Below are 17031 nucleotides of genomic sequence, written 5' to 3' on the forward strand. Positions count from 1 at the left end.
AATACCATTCACGGTAATAATAATACGACGTGTGTATCGTGAAATTCTTTCTCACCGGAAATTAAATTCTCCCCTGGTCCCGGGTGCCGCGGCTTGAATTTTTACACGTTGTGTCCTTTAAATCAATTGGCGTGTTGCGTCGAAATTTTATTTCGTTTCTCGATCCGCAAAATTTTCAACCCTCCGTTCAGCTAGGCTCTCTTTCGTAAAACAGTCTTCTGTTCTTCTTTCGCGTCGCCACTTTCTCACAAATAGCGATTAAATTTCGTCGGAATCGTCGGATTTCCGTGGACGGTCACGAAGGAACGATTCGCAGCCGCGGAAACGCAAATTCACAATGACGACGTCGAATCGCGAATCCGTTCGCGTAGGCACGAACGGAGAAACATGAGACGCGGGGTCGCGGGAATCGTGTGTTCTTTGTTTCCCTAAAACCCGCTCAACCGCGACGGCACATTTAGCAACGCGATATTTATGCCGTACACACGGTAATATGCACATTTTTATGCGAGATGCTCGCTCTACTCTCTTCCTGCATTCGCTCGTTTTCGTCGCGCGAATGACGAATTTTTCGGTGTGTACCATCGCAAGAATTTACGCGCTGAATTTATCCCCGCAAATCCCCCCCCCCGCAAATCTGCGGTACAGAGAGGGGGAGGAGGAAGGAAAAATTCTTTTATCTAGCTATATTTGCATCGATTTTTGAACGAACGCCTTTGCGAATACAAACGAGCCCGTTATTTTTATTTATATATTTGCCTTGATTTTAATGAACGCCTCGCGGAACACAGAGATACGAGATTTTTATCCAGACGCTCACGATGATTGCAACGTGCGCTTCAAAGTAATACAACGTTATAACGTCGAATTCACGGATAAGCCATTTCTTATCATATTTTTCGCTGTTACTAATGATTTTTATTGACAATCTAATTTTGCGATTAATCGATATGCTATATCACATAATACGAACACGTAGAAAATTTTTAATACCTTGTTCATTTCTATGCGCTTTACCTAGTCGCGTACGGAGGAGCGCTATAAAAATCGCTTATCAGTGCGATTATTCACTCGATGATCGAGTCATCGAAATCCATTATGAATAACGCGAAAAACACGCGCGAGAAAAAAAATACACGCATCTTTACCGAGAAGCGGCATACTTTCTTTTTATACGCAAACTCGTATTGAGACGGACGGTTGCACAGTCACCTATTAGCATATATACGTGTCATTTCTACGAACATCTGTTAGGTCAGTTAGGTCAAGGTGCCGGTAAAACAGCTAATAAAATGTCCGTACGATATGTTTGCGCTCAATCGCATACGTTTGCTTATCTCGCAAAGAAATTATTAAAAGCAATTCTCTCTCTTAAATAACTTAACAGCAAGTACAAATTGCCTATATAGTCCGCATGCAGGAAAGTCGAAGTTAATAGACGAGAAAACGATTTTCAGTTGATTGCTGGTCGTTAATTGTCCGGTAACCGGTTCTCCGATATGGTGAAAAAAAAAAAGAAATACTCGTACCAAGATGAGTCAAGTCAAACGCATATCTGTGCCCATGAACGGGGGAAATCGTTCCGCGAAATTGTCCGTAAATTTCTTTAAAAAAAAAAATCCGGCACGCCGTAAATTGGCGATTAAAATTCGGCGCTTCTCGACGGGAGGAATTCGAAGGACTCGTTCGATATGTTGTTCGCAATTAATATCGCGGACAAATATCGCAGCGGCGTTCCACGGCGTCGCGTTACCGCACCGTGGATATCGATTGCGACGCCTTTGCGTCCTTATGACGTACCCTCTCTCGCCAAGAAGCACTCTGACCGGTCGCTCACCCTTGCCCGCCCCTGCAAATGCGCCCTGTACCATCCCCCGTGAATTAACCCTTGGTGTAACTAAAAGGAAACCGCCATTCTCCCGTGAGAGTCAAAAGAAAGACCGGAGGATCTCTCGTCAAACGGATCTATATAGATGTTTCCCGGATAATTTTATTAGAGAACTTTGTGAACTACAAAGTTCTCCGTATTACAGTAACTCCATTTGACACTTCCATCGTGATTTGATATTTCAATCGCTCTTAATTACTTATTTTCAGTTAGATGCGAAGAAACAGAGCTGAAATAACTTGTAAATTAAACTACATAGAAAGACGATAAATACTTTATAGCATATATGTTTCAAGCGCGAAAATATTCAACAATTTTTCTGCGGACTTTAATTGTTGGTAAAGTGTTGCGTTATCATCTCGTTATATTTCTCAGTTTCTCTGTTATAATGTTTATAAATCGTATGCGCCGTGTACATTTTTTATTTCCTCATATATACGCGCGTAAAGCGTTTCATTATTCTTCTTATTAACGTCACATATATAATTTTCATACCTGGAACTTTCTGGACTGTATATTTCACCGTTCTTTTCCTCCTACGACTTTTCAAGGAAAAGATAGATCGTTGCTCAATGTTCCGAAGATACAGTATGCAGATCGCGACCGAGGAATTCGATCCTCGCGAAATGTTCGCGGAGCGCAGGCGGTTCAGCGAGTACTTTCACGTCTCGTCTCTCGACGGGAGCTTCTTCTTCGTCTTCAAGATGCTTATCCATTCTCGCGCTTCTCTCGATCGCGATCCTGGGATAACGCACGATCACCCGAACCATCGAATTTCTCGACAGCGACCTCGAGAATGTCTACTTAAGACGATGAGCAAACTATGTCGTGCACATACAGTTATTTGCAATTGGCATACATTTCTGGATAAAAATAATTCCAATTTCAAGTCTCGCGAAATGTACAGATTTCCGGATTTTCGAAGATACGCGACGCATAATAAAAGGAAAACTGTTTTTACCAAGATTGATTTAATGATGGCGAGACTGTCTAATAATGTTGTTCTTGAAAATACTGCTCTTTTCAATTTATCCCAATTTTTACTCTGTACAACGCTCAGAAGAATTCGCCGATCTATAATCAAGTTACGCAAGGTCCGTCCGTGCATCTAAGATGCGGCGGTCGCTCCGATTTTACTTTCGACCGCTGACACAGTCGCTGGTGACCGACGAAAGCTGTTCAAACTTTCACGACGGTATCGTATACGTACGCGACAGGCGTGCTAATGTTAGAAAGGTCGCACGTTTTCAAACTGATTCTTCAAACATGAGCGCTCTTGGTCGAGATCTACTTACATGCCGAATTAACCGAATCCAAGTTGAAGGGCGTGAAAGCGAAATTTATTATTTTCCCCTAATTTTCTTCGGCATTAAATTAGAAATGCGATCTCAATTGTACACGCTTCGGGTGAAAATGCGGCGTGAAAGCGTGAAACGCGGCGTTCGAGGTCGTCGAGCATAATTAAATGTTTAAAAATTCACTGCTCTTACGAAGCAGCCTATATACACCAGGCCGGTGAATTATGTAATGCATAATATATTATTACGTTATTCCCATCATCGATTATTCGTGGGAATTTCGCGATATTATAAGAACGTCGCGATTATCCTTAGGAGTACGATTTACGATTGGTTGATTAAGACGGATTATCCGCGAGGGAGACAGCCGCATGATCGAGCGCAAAAAGCACGAAGTCATTAGCTGTAAGTGGTGACGCAACGACACCAACCTCGATCGTCTTTGATCAATTATGGCGTATAATCCTTGCATCATCCTTGCATTCCGTAAAGCAACGAATTTATAAACGGCGAAGCCTTCCGAATTTTTCTACCCAATAACTTATTTCTCGAAAATTTATTGGCTTGCGATAACAAATTGTTTTAATATTAAAAGACACCCACCGAATTAATTATAATATAACCACATCAAGCAATATACATATGCAAAACCATGTATGTGTATTTCTGGAGAACGTAGTTGAAATTCATCAAAGTTCGGCGCCGCAGTAGGGAAAGGGGGCTTTAAATATCGATTGGAATTTCGCGGAGGGCTTTGAAATCCGAGGGTCGAGATTTCTCAATTCTCCGTTATCCACCTTTCGAAATCTGATCGATCGAAATATCCTCCGTACGTCTGCGTTCTCTTCGCGGGAGACAACGGCGTCCCTTCGTCCGTCATCAAGTGCGTTCGACTTCCAGTCGGAAGGCCGTCCGGAGAGCTTTCACCTCACGATCGTCCTCGTCACGAGCGCTCTCGCCAAGGTCGTTTCGAGGATGTCGCGCGACCCCTGCGTCATCATCCTAACTGATGGAATATGCATGCGGCTTGTGCGCACTTAAGTGCACTTCGGCTAGATAAGACGGATAAATATTTAAGTCCCGACTAAGGCGACCGGGCACGACAGGGCGCTATATAGTTTTCCCTCGTCGCCGTGTGCCTTCTGTCTCGACTGCGACGAAATAATCACGAATGTTTAATAAACATTCGACTCAAGGATATTAACCAGATGCTACTAATAACGTGGGGAACGGACGGCAAGAGTTTCGGAATGCATTGCGGATGCGCCACGAATTTAACTCTCCGTCTGTATATACGTGGGTCTGTCACGCTATTTTTCCTTACTTTAAAGTATTTTAAAAAATCTGAAAAAATTCTCAAAACCTCTGTCTACATTGTACTTAACGATTTTATAGTCATTTTGATAAATATTGTTTATTTAATATATTCTGGCAGGCTCTTGCAAGTTTTACAGTTACGAGCAGATATTTTGGCTCGGACCCACGTATACAGACGGAGGGTTAATTTTAACATCAGGATATTTTTGAAGAATGGAAAAATTTAAAAATATTAATGACACACATTCCCCTAAATTAGTTCATCGCAAACAAATGTATACCTCACGGACATATTTAATCGTGTTATCGCTCGCGGGGCCGTTGGGCCTGAAATATATTTTATCGAACCGCCTGTGGGCGTAAGCAAAAGTTGGCCAGCGTAGCTGTGTGTTTTGCAGTCGCTCGTGCCGGTCCCGCATAAATTTAAAATTGGTGCAAGGAAAGCGATCGATCCGAGGTTGGATTTTGGCAGCGGGACTGTAACGATTATCGTGTGCGGGCCAACGATTGCGTCGGCTCGGGTGCAGGTGTTAAGCCTTATCGACCGACCGACTCTGGCTCTGGCTCTGCAATTGCCCGAGAAAGACTTGACCTCGACTATTGCCCGGCCGCGATCCGCTCGGCGTGTACGATCGTCGTTAATCGGCATCTCGTTAGCGTAAACCCCTTTACCGCGCGGTCCGCACCTAGACCAACTGCACCGCTGCGGTCGGCTAACTTCGAGCGCCTGTACCGTGACTAAACCCGGATTCGAATCGGAATACCTCAGATTTGAACCGACACGATCGCTCAGATGCACTTTAGATATGGATCAAGGTATATAGAGGATCAGATTGGATTTACTCTAAGCTCACATCCCGAACCATCAACGTGAACCGGGGGTGTATATATTTTGCGCTTGAGAGAAACATTTGCTCGATACTTTTGTGTGACCGGGACTATTATAGAGAAACCGCGATTCGCGAGGTCGAATCGATAACAGCCGCACGGCGATCGTTCAAAGCCGCGCGTCGCGTCTCTTTCTTCTCCGCGCACGGTCGCGCGACGATTGTCGAGTGGTAGAGGGTTAATTGAGAATCCGCGATTTATGTCCGTCACATCGCGCGAGTCAACGCTCTCGTCCTCGTTTCCACCACGGCCTCGGGGCTGCGATCCAGCTGCTCGTCTTCCGCTCGGCACGCGACGACGAGCTTGCAGAGGAAAAAAAGAACGGGGTTAGAGGTATATAGAGGCGACGCACGTTGCATCGTTCTTCGTTCTCGCAAATTTGCCGGAATATCTTATCACGTTCACGAGAATTGCCATCGATAAGCAAGTTCACTCGCCGGTGTGTAACGTTTTACGTTATAAGCGTATCACGTATTGATGAGTGTCGCAGGACAGGGTAATATCTTTTTACAAAATATACGATATATACATATATATAGTTGCTGCAGTCTAGCATTAACAATTATTTTCAACTATGATATAATTTATGCTATATAAGAACGGTTGCTGCACGCAATTACGTGGAAATATTGTACAGTTTTTAAATAAAATAAAAGAGAAAGTAATATAATTTATATTCTTATAATTTATATATCCTCAATATGTTCCTATCATTCCTCTCTCTCGTCAGCATTATGAACAAATGCATAGAAAAAAAAGAAGTAAAATCAAAACTCATATAAATTCGTATATATACGGTGCGACAATTTATAATCTTCTTATAGGAATTTCAACTTTTCATTTCAACCTTTTTTCGGTTGAACTATATAAAATACTTTATTCAAGCGAGTTTTCTACATTTAACGCAATATAATCTCATAAACTGAAGATATTTTTAAATCAAGAATATTTTTTTTTCTGCAATGTGTACGACAATGTCGAAAGAACTTCGATCGAAGCAGCCGGTGCAGACATTCGATCGGCAAACAATAATTCTTCTCCCGCGATGAAATCGATCCGGCGTAATGCTCATTTGGACGGTGGCCGGCGACCGGAGGAAATGCAATTAAATTTCGGACGCGTGATCTCATTGCCGGGAATCAGGTTGGAGAGACGAAACCGACTAGAGCGGCGGACGCGACCGGCCGATCGATTTCCTGCTTCGCGACTGCTGGCGGTCGCCCTAACTTGGCGTGTCGTGTGCGAACAGAGCCATTCGTCCCTTTTATCAAGCGCAAACGCCCCTCCCAAAAAGGCGATTTCTGACGCGCACAAGACCTGTGCCCACTTAACCATTTTTTTTCTTGTCCAAACAAAATTATCTTCGTCCCGTGATTGCTAAACCTCTCTCTTATCGCGAGCACTTAACTTTGCAAACGGTCATCCTTGATCCGGTAAAATCGAAAGTGTATTACGTCGAAATAATACGTTACAAAATATCCCCAAGTAAGTATTTCGCCATTATCGAAACGTTGTGTTTTTCATCGTTGTATTATATTTGCGTCGTGCCACGTAATATTGCTTTATCTCATTTATCTGCTTTATTACATTTGTCTGCATTTTTATTCGTTTTTCCTATACGAACTCGAGCCGCACAATGCCCGATTTTGCCATGTATAGCAACGCGTAAATTAATAAATCGCATCTCGCTTTGATTGCGCGCGATTGACTCCAACTTTTTTCCTCGCTATACAATTCACCGACGACGTATGGGGTATCCTCGTGTTACACAAGAGACACCGGGCGAAGCGTTCAGCAGCCACGCGTTTGAAACACACAATTCCGTACAAACCAACGGCAGGAAATTAAAAACGGAAATGATTAACTCTCCCGGGATGTGACTCGTTGTGCATACAAAATAAAAATAAAAATAAAGAGGCAACGCGGGGCCGCCCTTTGTGCGTGTAAGCGACGATGCATTTTCGCCGCAATGTGAAACGCGACGAATAAATAACGATGTAATATACCGCGATACCGTTTGCAAAACGCTGGGACGACAATGCGATTGTGTGCCACACGCCGTGTGCAGATGGCAATAAAATGCATATTTACAGCGATTGCATCGGATCTTCGGCGGAAGAGAAAAAAAAGGGAGGACTGCGATTGAAAAAGTTTTATTGTTCGAAAGTTCCGATTGGAGAGAGAGAGGAAGAGACCATTGTGTGAGTCACTCCGCCGACCATGAAGATTATATGACTAGGCAATTTCTCCGGTCGAAGGATTCGTTATCGATGAATAATACATCAGCAGGAATTAGCAGCTATATGCGTGTTATATGTTGAAGCGCTTAATTGAAGTAACACTGAATTTTTAATTAATGGTTCATAATTTTCTATTCTCTAATGTCGTTCGTAATATTCTATTGAATCTTTTAAAGCTCCGTCATTTATGATCTTCGAGCTCTAAAGAATTTAGCGGTTCAATCACAATCATTCCATCACTGATGTTCCGAGAAACGTAATAGTGTTACCGCGTTTTTTTTTTTTTTTTTTTTTAATCGAGGAACATCGTTTTAATGCGCGGAAATATTAAAAAGTATTGCACAAGTGTTTGCGCAACGCGCAGTTAATCACAAAATAAAAAAAACGAGGAAAATCGGCCGTGCAGATTTATCATATATAAGCACGAGTAAACGTTAATCGCAGTTAATCAGGACGAACGCGATAACGGCGAAAAAAGGATTATTACAAAGTTTACGTTTATATCCAGACACTTCTTTCGCGTATCGCGATACTTATCGCGAGATAACAATTTTATGAACTGTCGTTGTACGTGCGACCAGACAATGGAATTATTTCGATAATCGGATATTCAAATCCTCGTAAAAGACGCATATTATCTAAAATTACGCGTGACGCTTGTCAATTCTGTCTGAGAAAATCTTATAAGATGTATATACACTGTCGAAATGTCATGGATCACAAAAAAAGATTAAGAATAAAATTAAAAATAAGATGTATACCCTACGTATAAAGAAAGATAAAGCAATGCTGATAAGTCGCTAAAAATATAGTCGCTTTCTACGTTTTAACCTTTTGCAGGACGGACAAAATTAGAAAAGATACCCCGCCAGCGACCGGCAATATTCAACGTCAATTTCGGACATTTTCGCCATTTTTAACGCGCGTGCAGTTAAAAAGTGACGGATCTGTTCCACGTATGTTTTCACTAAAATTTCTAAATTTATCCCGACCCTTTCTCCCGGGGCGAAGAATTAAGACCTGTCTCGCTCCTCTTCGACGGAATTGACGTTAGAAGTAAATACAAAATGTAAAAGTATACGATTAAAAAGTTAGCGAGAGCTTTAAGCCTAAGACGTTCTTTCGAGGGAGATCGCGCGGGAATTCGCCATTATAGTAGCGAGTTTTCTATTTTCCAACATTAAACTTCCTCCGCGGTTAAGTCTCGAGTGAAGTTTCGGATGTGGAGTTTAAATTTAGAATCGAGTCAATTTGCAATTAACGAGGGAGACTGGAGTTTCCTTTATCCGTTTATATATTTAATCACATCTTGATTCACAAAGATCCCTTTTACATGAAATATGAAATACCTTCGTAATTAGGGGATCGCCCTACATATACGGGAACGCGTATACGGTCAAGGAGAAGAGCCGACTTCGCACATCCGTTAGGAAAGTCTAGACTTCCCTATTGTGCTTTAACGTATATTACAAGCGCTCTCATCCTAATAAAAGGATCTATATTAATTCCCAGAGGGATCCAAGATTCCCCATGAGAAAAACAAACACGTGACAAAAGGCTGCAATATGGAGCGAGAAGACGATAAATATCGTTCGGGGAAGGGGGGAGGGGACTGTAAGGGCTCATGCACAATACCAGGAATAAGGAACAAGGAATTAAACATAGTGGTCGCATCTTTTTTTCAAGACGCCAGCTTCTCTCTATGTTTAATTCCTTGTTCCTTATATATTCCTCTCATTGTGCACGAGCCCTAATGCTTGCGCAATCGTTCCCGGATGTCACCGATATTAGCGCCCGCGCACATATACATATCCCGCAAAGGTCAACGTGGCCCGGGAAAAAGAAGATTGCTCTGCTTGTGGGTGATCTCTTGATCACTTTGGCGACCAACCGACTTTCCCCATCAGACGTTCCCTTTCACGTTTTATCGCGTACTAAATCCTGCACCCGGGGGGAGGGGGGAGGGGAAGGAAGGAAAGACCCCTCCCCCTTTTGACTGCGTGGTGACCGAGTGGCGAGAGAGCGCGTGCAGACGCGTTGGGTGCACGCGATTGACAACGCGATCTCCAACATGCAGAAATAGATTCGACCGGTATGTACAGAGTGTCCCCGCGAAAAGCGCACGCCATATAGCGCGGCGTCTAATATCCCCCCCCTCTCTCTTTTAGGTCGTCGGTTGAACTTTCTCGGCGCTATTTTGAAGTTATTTCGCCAAGTTTTAAAGCTATTCTCGCAAGATTACGCCGTTTCTATTTCCCGTCAAATTACAAAGATATTAAATTCCACGCCGCGCCGTTGCGATGGAAGCGCGCATCTTACTATACGGAGTAACTTGTACCGGGTCACGATCTCGATTTTCGTTAACAAGCGCGATTTCAAAGACGGATTAACAACTTAAGCGATATACCCGCTTATATATAACAATTCCAGGTCACATGAAATTAGACGGCTTAATTCTACCCTCGACGTTATTCGATGTACATACACTGTCGCTCTATGGAGCCCGCTTATAGATTCGCGCTATAAATAATTGGCGTTTGAATCATTTCTCCGTCGTCGACGTGGAAAATTAATCTATACGCCGATCCGATATCGTTCGCGCGAACCGATTCGCACCGCGGCGCGGGCGGGAGCTAAAACGGAATTACGCGTCTTAGTCCAGTCACTATGTACAAAAAAACGGATTATAAAAGACATAATTCTGACCCAGGATTTTTCTTTTGAGGGGTGTTGGGGGGCTCAAGAAAAGCTTATTCTCAAGTTTTCGACCTCTGTTTCCCGCTTGCTTTTTTTACGGGAGTAAAAAATATGAAAAAATGGTTTTTCCGCGATAACTCGGTTTCTAATAAAGTTACGAGGTCGAATTCATTTTAAAGCTTTTTTTACGCTCTACAAATTATGTCGTATGACATTTTTACGTATGATCGATTGTTTTCGAGAATCGAACGAGAAAGGGAAATAATATTTAGTTTTTTTCTTTTTACTCATTATTGTCGTCCGAAATTGCAAAAATGCTTCAAATAAAACTTGTAGAGCGTAAAAAAACCTACAATTTTTATTTGTTATTTATTTCATTTCGTTGAAAATTACGCCTTGTAGAGTGCCTCAAAGTGGAGAGTCGTCGTCATCGCGTTAGCGGCGCGTTGGTTACGTCGATACGCGGCACCGAACGCTTTCGCTAAGATTTCCGACTTCATTGACGCAAAAAAGTAACATAATAGGTGTTTTTTATAGGATTTTTCCCGCTCTACAAGTTACGTTCAGTGATATTTTGGCGTACGATCGATAGTTTTCGAGATATCGAAAGAGAAAAAGAAAAATTGAGCATTTTTGTTCGTTTTTTTCTATTTTATCGTTTTTCGCACCCGAATCTGTATAAACGCTTCAAATAAAACTTGCACAGCAATACAAATCGTAAAATGTTTTTATTTATTACTTTAATTTCGTTGAAAATTTCATATCGCGCTACGCCTCAAAGTTGCAAATAAATCTTGCAAAGCCTGAAATTATTGTAGCTATTTTGAAACCGTCAAGTTTTCTTAATTACACTTACCGTTTCATTGAAGAATACATGAAAGCGTGCAGTTTTATATCTTAAGTGACAATATTTGTGTGAAGTAAGTTTATAAGAAAGAAATACTTTACCGCTGACGCGATGGCGACGACTCTCCACTTTGAGGCGCTCTACAAGGCGTAATTTTCAACGAAATGAAATGAATAACAAATAAAAATTGTAGGTTTTTTTACGCTCTACAAGTTTCATTTGAAGCATTTTTGCAATTTTAGACGACAATAATGAGTAAAAAGAAAAAAACTAAATATCTCTCATACTTTTTTATTTCCTTTTCTCGTTCGATGTCTCGAAAACAATCGATCATACGTAAAAATGTCATACGACATAATTTGTAGAGCGTAAAAAAAACTTTAAAATGAGCTCCGATTAGACCTTGTAACTTTATTAGAAACCGAGTTATCGCGGAAAAACCATTTTTCACATTTTTTACTCCCGTAAAAAAAAAAAGCGGGAAACAAAGGTCGAATACTTGAGATTAAGCTTTTCTTGAACCCCCCAACACCCCCCCAAAGAAAAATCCTGGGTCAGAATTATGTCTTTTTTAAATGTACATAGTGACTGGACTATCTCTGCCAAACTTTCCGCGGCGTGTTCCGGACACGAGAGTCGAGAATCGAACAATAGAATCGAACGTCTCACGGTTGTATAGGACAATCATAATCAACGACGCGCTCGTATACGGGGTGTCGCGGAAATTTCCTCGCGCTCGATTCGCGTCAATTCATCTGAGGGGGAGAAAAGACGCGAACGATATTTGAAGTAAGTCGTTCGAAAAAATTGCGAGGAAGTTTAATGAAACTTTTGCCGAAGGCAAATCGAGCTGAAATCTGACGAAGCGTCCTCATAGAGGCGAAAAAAAAGGAGAAAAACAAAAAATGCTGCAGTGAATCTGGGGCACGAAAAGTTGGGAGTACCTCGAGAATGTCCCGAAATTATCTCGTCGCCTGTTTACATCCTTCATCGCGAATTTCCCAATCAATTTGTCGAGCGGCCTCGTTTGGCGAAAATTTACTACCGAGACACCGGGTGTGTAATAAGAAAACGAACTATAATTCTCTAACGAGATCCAGCACGCGCGATTAGTGACCGGTTACTTCCGCCTCGCATTTCACCTTTTATCGCCCTGCAACTGGCTGCATACATCGCGAATGGGTTTCGAATTTGCAGTCATTAATTCACGTTTTAAAAGCTTCTTATCTTATTATCGAGTTCTCGTTTTAATATTTTAATGAATTATTGTGTCGCAATCGCTTAGAGGCTCCGCGATTACGCGCCGTGCGTTTATTTATTCAAAGAGAATTCTATAACGAGAACATTCTTTGAAGGCCCAATAAAAGCATCGCGTTTTATAAACAGAATAATACGTCAATAAATTATTTAAATTTTATTTTAATTTTATTCTATTTTAAATTCTATTTTAAATATATGTAGAGTTAAAAAAAGTACTACATATTTTGAGAGCATTAGGTATTATTCTCATCAAAACGGAAAGAAAATATCCGGTAAACGTATCTGTTAAGATATGGGACAGTCTTTATCGTACACCTACTGTATAGGAAGTGCTCTGCGTGGTTCCCATTCATTGTCACACATCCTTCAGTCAGGGTGGTCCAACAGTTTGGTCTGTCCGTCCGTTGACCTTTTTTAATCCCTTAGATTTTTGACTCACGAAGACACTTAAAAACCTTGGTGGATTCAACACCTATTGATGACATGCAAAACATTGCAGGAACGTGTATTTAATGCGTGTCAGCAAATCCGAGAGCCAGGTGTATTCGTAAAGGACCGTATGATAATGAATGGGAACCATACAGAACGCCTTTTATAGTATATTATTGACCCATATCTTAACAGGTATTTATGAACCATGTTTACTGGACTCTCCTCGTTTTGATGAATGTTCTAAAAATTTGTTTAACACTCTCCATATAATGATATATAATAATATTAATAAACATCTATCCTTACTATTATATAATATAAAAGGGAAAAGCTTGTTTCTCTTCCATTGTTCAGGGTAATCTCAGAAACTATTGAATCGATTTGAAAAATGTTTACACTGGTGGATAGCTTATATATCTTCCTGAGTGACATAGGCTATGTGCAATTTGTGATATAACCCAATTAAAAAAAAATTTAAAAAGCTTACAAAGAAAGCTATAAGAATTTACAATAAAAAATGGGAATTCAAATTGCAACGACACATATAAAGTTGTTTGAAAAAAAAAGACGCCCGGGCGAAACCCCGCGGTATATATATAACCAGCTAGTATAATATTAATAATATATATAAATAATATTTTAATAAATCATTGCGTTGCGTAGCGCTTAGAGGCTCAGTGATTACGCCGTGCGTTTATTTATTCAAAGAGAATTCTATAATGAGGACACGTTCTTTGAAGTGCCCAATAACAGTATTGCCTTTTATCCCGCGACGTGTAAATGCGTCCATTAAATTGCAATTGTGGAGCGGCGGCGCGGGCGGAGCGACCTCGCGTATATCTCGCGCGCAAGTTTGCGCGCGCGACAAACGGAGGCGGGAAGCGGAAGCGGATGAAAACACGCGGCGAAATTCCGCCGCAGCGCGGAGCCGTGTGCAATGAAATTTCGTGCGGGGTAACGAAGTTTCATTGGAATACCCCGGTTACCGTCCCCGGCATAACGAAGGTAAGTATGTACGTACTCGATACGCGGTAAAAGCGCGCAACGCGAGCATCCGACGCGTATAGCGTCGTCGTAACGAGCTTTCGCTGCGATCAAACTGTGAACTATCCGTTGTTCGTTGTTTACGCGTTACATTGAGCTGCTTCGAAACAAAACAAAAAAAGAAGCCAATGATTTTCCCGCTGAGAAAGAGATTCGAGCGGACTTCATTAGCGCTTTCCTCGCGAAAAGGCGCCGATAAATATGAACGAGTCGACGAACGACGCGGATGAATCGCGAAAACCACGCAAGGGCGGTTTTCGGTTTGCGTTACGTAAATTAATATTAATTTAATTCAACTTGGTTGTTACTTAGCCGACGCGGCAAATTGGATAAACGCGTTCGTGGATCGCTTGGCGCGTCGTCCATCATTCGCCTAACGGCTGAGTTACGATTGTATAACGCTTGACAAATGTTCCCCGAGCTGATAAGTTTCGCGTATCGCATAAAGATGAGGATATTACTCATACCTAATAAATAACGTAAACAAAAATGTATGATGTATAAACAGTATAAATCAATGCGTAAAATCAAGAATTTCTCGATACACTCTTAGCGTTTGGAAAAAAAAAAAAAAAAAACAATTAAGGCTCTAACGACGGAGAACTTGCCATTAGAATCATATTCATTTCTATAAATGTACAATGAGGCTCGAGGAAAAAACCTAGAATTCTTTATTTTAATTAGACGAAGCGACTTTCGTCATTTACGTCAACGCATCTCAAATCGTTTTGTTTAGAATTATATTCACTTCTATAAATGTTGAATGAGGCTCGAGGAAAAAACCTAGAATTCTTCATTTTAATTAGACGAAGCGACTTTCGTCATTTACGCGTTGGACCAATAACTTGTAATTTAATTGTTATTAGCTACGCTTCTCAGCTATGTGATAATTATCTTGCGGAGGCGATCTACGTAATCATCGATGATTCATCGCGTCGTCAAGTTAACAAAACACTCTATTTACGATACCTAAATTGAAAAACTGAGCCGTATCGGTCATCGAGCGGCTACGGAAATCAATTTATACATATGCCGTAATCGCGAAAACGATCCGAATCACAGACCAAAGTCCAGCTAATTACAACACATTGTTTTTGCGTCGCGCAACACGCCAGAACATTGCCGTAGAAAAAAAAAACTAACGTCAAAATAAGCGTCGTAGGCGTAAATCTCGCGGTTATCCGGTTAATTTCGTGGTGTCCAATTATACTCAATTTGAGTCGTTTTTCACAGTCGTTCCTATAGATCGCCTACTGCTCCTCGATACGCCGTTAATTCAACTATAAAACAATAGAGTTAAAACAATACTGTTCTGTGTGTTAAAATAATAAATTTCGACACACATGGTAAAATAAAAAAAAAAGTGTTATTCAACTCACAAGGTTTAGATTTAGATGTCGGTTTAGATTTGCACCCTTTCTTAAATATTTAACAGCGTAAACGTCGCGAGATGCGCACAAATTGTCCGAATTCTACGCGGTTTCTCGGTCGCTGAAATTCGGCCCGCTGTGTCTCTCGTTGCCGGAACGGTCGAACGGGGACGGGGAAAATTGGAGACCCTCGGGACGCGGGGCGTCGAGCGACGAACGGCCGGCGGACGCGGCGGCCCTTGGACCACTTTCGCGGACGCGAACGTTCGCCCCGTCCGCGTCGCATCGACTCGCACCGACGCCGCGCCGCGCAGAGAACGAATAAGAGACGAGGAAGAGGAAGAGGTATACTCACCAGCAAACAGCGGCAGCGGCAGCGGCAGCAGCGGCGGCGACGGCGGCAGCTCAGCCTCGCATTCTTTCGGCAGCCCAAAATGCTCTTCTTCTTCTTCCTCCTCCTCGCCTCCGCCTCCACCCCCCTCGTTCTCGTCCTCCTCCAGGGCCGCCCGTTCGTCGGGACGTCGCGTCGAGCGGCAGATGGGTCGTGGCGGAGATCGTATACCGGGGATCGCGCGGCGCACTTCCCGAAATCGGAAAACGGAACTCCGCTGCTCCTCGCGCTGCTGGTCACGCGGCGTCAACACGGGGAGTAACGCGACGCGGCGCGGCGCGGCGCATCTCGCCGGGACGCGGTTTCTGGTTTTTTTTTCTCTTTCTTTTTTCTCGTTTCCTCCTAACGAAGGATCCCTCGCCTCTCCGGATCGACGACGACGACGACGACGACGAAGATCGCGCACTCTGTCTCTCCCTCTCGCTTAATCGCGAGGTGTTACCGGTTCGGAGCCGGGACGGAGCATAACGAGTTTTCGGCTCGCCCCGGCGCGACGGGTGGAAAGGGTTGAGAGAGGGGTATGCGGGAGAGAGACGGCTCGCGCGAGAGCGTACGTCGCGCGTATGTATATATACGCGTGCGTGCGTGTCGTCGAGAAAGCGGCGGCGACGGACGAGGGAGAAGCGGCTGATAATTCGATGCTCCTCGGCTGGACGAAAGTGCGGCTACGCTTCGCGCGTCATGTCCGTCCAGGGGGGGAAGAAAAAGAGAGAGAGAGAGAGAAGAGAGTGAGAGAGAGTGCGAGAGAAAAAGAGGGAGACAGAGCGCTGAGGGGAAAAGGGTTTACGCGCGCGCGCGCGCTGCGAGAGCAACTTCCCCGCGATAACGAACGCGCCGCTCGAATGTCAGCATCCGACTGAACTGAGTGAAGTGCGGCGCGAACTGCGCGCGAGCGGCGAACCGCGAACGAGCGAGGCCGCGCGCGCGGCGCCGCCCGTGGCGCCGCCGGGCGAACCGTCCAGAACCGTCGTGACTCGCGACGCGCGGCGGCGCGCGTCGATAATTGCACAGCGATCTCATGTATAAAAAATGAAAAATAAATATATATATGACATTTGTGAAAAATATATAGGAAGTTGTATATCGATTAGTCGATTGTTTCGCGTCCGTGGAACAGGCGGGGAAAAGTTTGAAATTACAAACGAAGCGCGCGTTCGAGAACGTAACTGCGATACTCCGCGGTGCAATAGCGTAGGAACGAATACGTTTTATCCTATCGATCGCGGCGTTTATCAACGCTTGGAAAGGAGAGTACCGTGTTGATCGTACCATATATTTCTACGATTTACACGCTCCGTAAATCTTCAAGAACGTTAAACGAGATCTCTAAACGTCAGCTATACGCTATTAAAGTGTTTC

General features: G+C 43.0%; 1 protein-coding gene across 4 annotated transcripts in view; it reads right to left on the bottom strand.

The window, feature by feature from the left end:
- LOC143899620 (beta-1,4-glucuronyltransferase 1) overlaps nt 1-16703 on the bottom strand; it is a 42517-nt gene extending 25814 nt beyond the window's left edge. The window contains exons 1-2 of one of the 4 annotated variants that reach the window (XM_077410026.1): nt 15291-15587; nt 15055-15191 (exon numbers count right to left, since the gene is read on the bottom strand). The gene's annotated coding sequence lies outside the window, so the exon portion shown is untranslated. Of the gene's footprint in view, nt 1-55; nt 321-15054; nt 15192-15290; nt 15588-15636 lie in introns of those variants that run through there. The other 3 variants (XM_077410025.1, XM_077410029.1, XM_077410027.1) reach the window with 3 other exon arrangements.
- Nucleotides 16704-17031: the final 328 nt, after the last annotated feature.

This window comes from Temnothorax americanus, unplaced genomic scaffold (genome assembly GCF_048541705.1).
Source record: "Temnothorax americanus isolate GAGA-0224 unplaced genomic scaffold, ASM4854170v1 Scaffold28, whole genome shotgun sequence".
NCBI lineage: Eukaryota > Metazoa > Arthropoda > Insecta > Hymenoptera > Formicidae > Temnothorax > Temnothorax americanus.